Source organism: Lygodium microphyllum, chromosome 19 (genome assembly GCF_053477565.2).
Source record: "Lygodium microphyllum isolate KBCC chromosome 19, Lygodium_microphyllum_v1.1.10, whole genome shotgun sequence".
NCBI classification, from domain to species: domain Eukaryota; kingdom Viridiplantae; phylum Streptophyta; class Polypodiopsida; order Schizaeales; family Lygodiaceae; genus Lygodium; species Lygodium microphyllum.
In genome coordinates this window covers 39,806,575-39,814,931 of record NC_141153.1, presented here as the reverse complement: position 1 = coordinate 39,814,931, position 8,357 = coordinate 39,806,575, and the positions used below count along the sequence as shown (strand labels likewise).

General features: G+C 34.3%; 1 pseudogene; it reads left to right on the top strand.

Moving 5' to 3' along the window:
• Nucleotides 1–6,994: 6,994 nt before the first annotated feature.
• On the top strand, nt 6,995–7,747 carry LOC148019775 (uncharacterized; annotated as a pseudogene).
• The last annotated feature ends 610 nt before the right edge of the window (nt 7,748–8,357 follow it).

Sequence of the window (8,357 nt, the reverse complement as noted above, 5' to 3'; positions counted from 1 at the left end):
TACTCTTTGATCTTTGAGAAAATACTACATTTGGAGAACTCACTTGTCTTTGCTAAGGTTACATGCTTGAACTCTATGTTCCATTTAATACGATTGAAGGTGGACAAGGACATTTTCTTACATCCAATGCCACTCAATGTTGTATTTACTTCTGCCTATGTATCTACCTACTTGTAAACATTTGGATGACCAATTGTGTCTCCCTTGATCCATCTTGCATTGTTCTACTCTTGTGTGGAATTTGCTCTACATTCTTCTTAACAAAGTCTCTAAGGATGGCTCTCCCTATCTCTGTGTGATCCCAAGCTGCTCTTATTACCCTCTTGTTTCCATGCATTTCCCTCCTCACGCCATGCTCCAATTGTGTTTTGTACCTGTAAAAAGATGTCCTTGGGATTCCATGAATCTCATACCATGCCCTTCCACATACCACTTGTCCATTGAAGATGAAGCTGTACTTCCTTGTTCCCAAGTAATCAATCCTGCATGATGATTCAAACTTGTCAGAAACATAGTTTGTGCGATCTTCAATTGCAATCCCCAAAAGTATTTACGTAATTGTTGCATTGCTTCTCTATCAGCTAATTGACAACACTTTTCTTGGCAACAATCAATCATCGAAACGTGTGAAATGGAGTCCATAGAAGTCCTCAAGTTTGCACCTTTAGGGGGCAATAATTCGAGTCTTTCTATTGACCATACAATATAATCTCTTCTGAACAAAAAATGATTTTTTTGTAGAAATAAAATCGTCATTGGTATCTTCCATGTTTTTGGCACAAGCATTTGTAGAGATATATTGCATGTATGATTGTTGTTATAGCAGTGATGTTCCATCATCAAAGGTGACTTGTTTAATAGGCCATCTTTCCAAAGTGACACACTGGAGGTTGTCATCTATGTATGTTTTTGTGGTTTGATCAAGGATTTATCTACCACCACACCAACATCCTCTTCTCTTAGCAATTCAAAGTTTATCACATCATATGGAAAAGCCAATAATATAACCCTTGTCGTCCCAACACACATTATGTTGCCTTCTTCTGTCCATAGCATCACTCTACATTCTCTCCAACTTTCATGAATGCTAAGCACATGAATATCCTCAGAAGGTAGGACATGGTTTGATTTGTAATCATCTCCTTCGTCATGAATTGTTATTGAGTTTGAAACAACCACCACATCTTTCTTTTCCCATTTTGCAAAACCACCTATAGCTTCATGAACCTTCATTGAGTCAATTGTTGGGAATGGCAAATATGCTACTACATTTAGACATTTATCAATAACCACTGAAATATATCCATCTTCAAGTGTTTCTCCATGGCATGTCTCATTTGGATGTATTGCATGCACTCTCCCAAGTGCAACAATCTCATGATCAACTAGCAAATTCACAGTTTCTCCCAAATAAAATTTGTTATTCATGATACATGTACGAGTAAGAAAATGGAGATTTTATAATTTTTGCTAAATACAATGAAGTATCAAAATTTTATTGTAATTAAATATTTATAAATCATTTGTATGTTGTATGTGCTAAATACAAACAATTTATGACACGAAGCTATAAAGATTGAGGAAATTTCAGCATAAAATAGAAGCTATTTGAGAAGGAAAGATAATTTTTATCGTGGTTAAATATTTATAAATCTTATACTACCTACTTGTTGATAATAGTAAAATGTATCATATTATATTTTATTTTTAATTTATAATATTTTAGTCTAAATCATGTTATATTAGTATATCGTACTATGTGCATATTATGAAATATAGTATCAAATTATATTTTAAAAATATATATTAATTTAATTTAGTAATAATTAATATATATAATTAAAATATATTAAATCATATTTTTAAGTAATCTCTAGCAAGGTAGGATAGAGAGTATGTATGCAAAATCTCTAATTGTGAAAATAGGGGAAATATCCCAACGGTGGGTTCTTAAGGACGGGCGAGAGGGAAGGAGTGGGTCAAGGAGAAATGCCCATGGTGAGAGTTTGAGGGCAACGTACTCCTTGGTGGAGGTTTGGGAGCAATGTCCCCAGTCAGGTTTTGGGGATAGCACCCCTTGTAGGGACTTGGGGGCAATGCTCCCAATGGGGGATTCAAGGGGTACCGCCCCCTAGTGGGGGTATGGGGGCAACACCCCTAGTGGCGGGTTGGGGGTAGCGCCCCTAATGAGGGGGTCCGCGAGGCAGTGCCCCCAATGAGGGGGTCCGCGAGGCAGTGCCCCCTGATGGGGGTCTAGGGGCAACGCCTCTAGCTTTAATAAAATTAAAAATAGTTACAAAAATAAGATCTAAATCTACTCATATTCCGTAACAAGTTTTGGTAATTCGAATAGTGTGATACATTAAATGATCCCTTTCACAAGGTTGGCCTTTACAACTAATCATGATATTTTTCAAAACGAGTTTCTCTTCCTCTCCCTCTCTCTTCCACGCAACTCTCTAACGTGAGTGTTTTCTCTATTGCATTTTTACACTTGCAGGTTTTGCATCTTTAATCCTCTGCATTTTTATCTCTGCTCCTGTCACCCCTCTCTTATATTGCAAGTTTTGCGACCTAATCTCTGGTGGTTCTATCCCCCTGCTCTTCTCTGACTGCTCTCCACTATTTCATTTTCTCAAACTGAAACAGATTGTGCAGTGCAAATTCTAGTTCGAATCAGGGCATTATGACCAAAACTACCTACGTCTTCAAATTAGAAATATTGCTCCAAGGGTTCAGCATATCAACAAGGTAGTGAATAATTACCACTCCACAACGTGTCTGCTCTACTTCATGTGTGATTTTTGTTACGTTGGCACATATTGCTGACTTGTACTAATTACAACAAGTTTTCAACTCTTTCCTACTTCATTTTTTATTTTGAGTTAAACTACATTGATTTTGATCATTTGAATCCATACAATTACTACAAATCACACTACTACTCTTTTGTATGATTAGTATTGAATAATATTAAGATCAAACACCACAATCATTTTTCAAATAAGAATCATGTATGAAAATTAAATGCAATCCTTATTTTTGTAGCAATGAGATTAGGCACTTGATTGATCTCCTTCTTCTTCTTCTTCTTCTTGATTACTTGATTGATCTCCTAGAGTGCCTGTCTTTTTTCATGTCCTTACAAATGATAGCTTCTTTGCAGTGAATATGAAAAACATGATTTCTTGCACTATTTAAAATACTCTCTTTGCTGTGAATATGAAATATATGATTTGTGTAATGTTGAAAAAACTCTCTTGGATGTGAACATGGAATAAATGGTTTGTGCAATGCTTTCATCAATGAGTGCTTTCAAAATACTAACCTTTCTTTCTATTTTGTAGTAATACTATATACCTTAAGGTTTTGCTTCATGGCTAAATCTAGCCTTATATTTCTTGTATCCTTCAGTAATATTAGAGCATTTTATCAAGTTCTTATATATCGCATTATACTTTACTATATAGAACTTTCTATTATAATGTATTTTCATAGTAAAAGCATTTCCATCAGATTTTATGGTTACATTCTTTATAATTTTGCAATAAGTATATGGCTATACAATACTTACCAATAATCAATATGATTTTTCCATAGGATGTAATTTGATCTTCTAACAACACATATCATGATCTTTCATCAATCTATAGATTAGACCATATGGTCAAAAATTTTCTTACAATATAAGAAGACATTTTTGTTACTTTATTCAATACAATGTGATATCTGTCCATGAGGTCAAATATTTTCTTATAATATAAGATGTAATTTCTATTATTTTTCCCAATATACTATGAGATTTGGCCATGCGGCCAAATCTTCTCCTTAAGCTATCTCTTGGCCAAAATAAGGACTATTGTAGAATCACAATATATTGCAACAAATCAACCACTTTGTTTATTTTACTACAAGAATAACGTTTCGCCATTTGGTCAAATGCTTTCTTATATTATCAACCCTTACTTATTTCCAAAAGGAAAGACTAGTTTCTACTTAGAATTCCTTACTTTCTATAATTTGGCCATGTGATCAAATCTTGTCTTTAATAAACAAACCACTTTTTTGGGAATTGATGTTGAAAAATTAAGACTAAATCTATGGTGGGTTCGATCACCCTATTTTTGGGTATGCTAGATTTGGCAGTATGGAAAAACCTTTTGAGAAAAACATATTCTTTATTATCTCCAAAAAGGAAGACCAAGTTTTACTTGGAACTCCTTGATTATCTATTATATTTATAGAAAGTTTCGCCATGTGGTCAAAACTTGTCGTGTAACAAACAAACCACTTTGTTTCTATAAACCATTTCTTTCATTTCAATTTTTCATAACTTCCTATCTATATGCTCATATATAATATAATATCATTTACCACAAATTAGCCACTTTTTCCATTCCACTACAAAATAAAAATTGGCAGTATGGTCAAATCTTTCATTTTGTTATCAATGCTAGCATCCAAGAATCCCCCATTGTTTTGTTTGGCCATATGATCAAATCTAATCTCATACATCTTGCAAACCATGAGACCATTTTTTTCATTCCACTATAAAACAATATTTGGCTATATAGTCAAATCCAATTTCATAAAAATGTGCAACAAATGAACCACTTTCTTCATATGGTTATGAAACTAGATTTGGCCATCTGGTTAAAACCAATTTATAGAAATATAGATATCTTGTAGGTTTTACCATGAGATCAAATCTCCACCTTTCAAGTGTTTTTCACATTACCTTATATTGATATCCATGGGATTTGCTACATAGCCATCTTTGTTTATATGTGAATCTCATATCACAATTGCATCCTTTGTTTAACTAGCCTTTAAAAACCATGGCAAAGTTTCTAATCTTATAGATAAGTCTTATGCCTAAATAGGATTTGACCACATGGCTAAAACTAATGACAATGTTTCTACAATATAGCTCCTTTCAAGGGAAACTTACATGTGCACTAATTAAAATGTTAACTTTGATATATAACCACATTGATATATGGGTGGATCTCATATTGGACTAAATCTCATTCTTTGATTAAATAGGATTTGACCACATGACCAAAAATATTAGCAAAGTTCTTGGAGTATGACCCTTGCATAGGAAACTTACATGGAGAAGAAATCCAATGTTAACTTAGGGAAAAAATTATCCATGACATTTTCTACATAACCACAATGATTTTTCACTATATCTCATACCACACTCACACTCAACATTTCATTATCACTTGACCATTTGGTTAAGCCCATGGCCAAGTCTCACTATTAATAGAATTTGATCTTCTCACCGAAGTCCATGGCAAAGTTTTTACTATATGATTCTTGCAAGAGAAACATAATTTATGCTAGCTTAGGGCCAGAATAATCCATGAGATTTGATACATAAGCACAAATATTTATGGTTAGATCTCATACCACACTTAATCTCAAATTTTAATATTTCATTTTATGGAAGAGTCCCTTTGGAGTAAATTTATCTTGTATTTCGTAAAATCTTGTGTCGTTGTGTTTTCAAATTTCAACCTAGAAATCTTATACATTTATTTGGGTTTTGTAAAATTTGATTATTTTAAAATCCACTTTTGTTGGACAACTTTTTCTCTTTGTAGAACTACTCAATGGCAAAGATAGATAGCACATCCAAAAAGGAGACCCAAACCATTGATGGAGTTAGTGGTGATTTTGTGTATCCATGGTATGTGGATGTTTATGATAGTTAAGGAAAAAGGGCTGACAATGTTCTATTATTTACTTTAAAGAGTGATATTGCATTTTTTCAACAAGATGGTGTCATAGAGAAGATAACATATGGATGTGTTGGGAAAGAGTGAATACCATGTAATCTTGTTAAGATCAAGGGGAAAAATGTAGTATACAAACTTGATCCTTTTTCATTTCACTTTGCATGTATTAAAGAGGATGAAGAATACTCTTTGAAAGCAATGGGATGGACCTTATTTGAGGAGGTAAAGGGCACAAAAGACATTATATCAGCACCAAGATAAACAAATAGACTTGAGATCTTCACCTGCTCCTCAAGGAGAAAATAATTCACCAAATCCCACAAGCTCAAAGTCAAAATCACCTCAACAAAGTTCCTTGTCACAAGCTCTTGTTGTTAGTATGGCTGCTAACACTACTGAGAATGATGCCACTTTACTTTCCATGCTAGAAGTTACACTTGCAAAGCCAATAATTTCTCTTGAGGTCAAGGGAGTAGAAAGAACATTCAATTTTCCTGAGATAGTTAAGAAGAAGGGAAAGAAGGACGTATCAGGATTTCACATGTTTGAAAAGTTATTTCAATTTGGTCCAACAACACAATTTCCTATTCTCATTGATAGGTGCTATGAGGCACTTCCTTTGTATGCTTATAGGTCACTATGTTGGGATTATGTAGAGAAGCTAACCACATCTTTCATAAAGAATCCCATGAATCTAGCAACAACAGCATATCTTATGTCTTTTGTATAAGACAACAATGAGAAGAGACCCATGCATCGTGATAAGGTGGATGCTAATAAGTTGGATACTTATAGTTATTGGATTATATCAGGGCTTCACTCAATTCATGCAGTAAAGAATATATATTTAGAGTAATACTACGTGTTGTCTAGGAACCAAGCATTTATACACCATGAGAAAAGCTAGAATATTAGTTGATTGTCATGTAGAAATGTGCATTGAGCTTTCATGAATGACAAATATGGAATCACATAATGTTATGAAGAATGCCCCTTATGTTGAGCAACTTCAACAATTAAGATATCAGTGGCTAGCATTTGGTTCTTCACCAAAACCCCAACAAGGGCTTCCTAAGACAAGCTCTCAAAGAGTACCATGGCAGGTAATCACATATAAGCTTACCTTCTCTTTTTGTGAAGATTAGTGCGATCCTCTTTCTTTTGTTCTATGCTCACTATTTTGATCTTTTTTTTTGCAGAGATTCGTGGCATACATTGGAGAAAATTGTGCATTTAGAGATTGCCATATGATTGTTAGCTCCCAAGAAATATTTGATAGTTGGATCAAAATCATGAAGAGATACTCTAGAGGTGACCTTATATCCCAAGAGGAGAGTTCAAGAAAAAAGGGAGGACAACCTTCTCTTGCTGCATTTTGTTGCCTTATGGGTTTAAAGGATGGATACATACTTACACTACAAGAGGAGATCAATGAAGGTCATATCCTTTTTCTTAGAAACAAATGGGATAAGGAAGATATGATTGATATGGAAACAAGGGCTAAGCAAATCAATCAATATAGGGTCCTAAAGGAGGAATTAGTCACTCTTTTCAATGCCTCAGTTCCAAAAAGTAGCGCTGTGATGAAGACTTGGGAAGAGCTTGTTGATGATTATGATATCAATGATGAAGTCTATACAAAGATTTTAGGCATTTGAAATGATTGGGTATCAAAGAAGCTCACACGTGGAGCTGATGCAGGGTTCCTACCAAATGGAGCAAAAGATATTGTGAACTTCCTAATTGGAAAAAAGTAAAATCCTCTTCAATCCTCCATTACTTCCCCTTGGCATGTATATGTTGTCGGATGCAATCTAGAAACATTTGATCTTATATATAATGTTTACAGATATCCAATTACCATTGGGGTTGTTGTTCTAGATATAGCACATGGGGTTGAGGGAATGAAATGGGACTCTATAAAGTTTGGAAAGGTTGTATCCACTCTACTACAAATGACATTTGAACCTAAACAATTCATGTTATCATTTCTTGATTGAAAGAAAATGGTAGCTTTTAAAAATGCCATTGAAAGCATTTCTTGCAAGTATCACATGCTTGTTGGTAGTGTTGATTTCTTACCCATGGATAGAACCTTTGCTTTTGGATCTATAGATTCTTTTATGGATTTGACATTAGTGACCACAGAGAAAAGCTTCATCAATTTTGAGCAATATATAAACAATGTCAACAAGCCTTTCATTTTGAACTTTGAAGGCTTGGACAAGGAGTGCAATGATGAAGATCTTGAAGAAGAACAAAGGATTGCAAAGGCCGTTTTGAGAAAGAAAATGAAAGTTATGGAAACTACAATCAAAGCATTCAATGAATGCTCACGAGATTGTATTTGATGTATATGCAAGTGGACTTGCATCTAAGGTGGCATTAGTAAATCATATGAAGACTATTGCAGTGGTTTGCAACACTCAAGAGCAAAGAGAGATTGAAGCACAATTGTGGAGGGTCCATGAGAATGCAAAACAAAATTCAAACTCCCAAGAGGTTCCTCCTACTACTGAAGTTCAAGTTCTTGAAGTACCACCCAAGGACATAGAAGAATCAAGCCAAGATATATCAAGTCTAATTATGAAAGAGAAATTAAAGGCTACT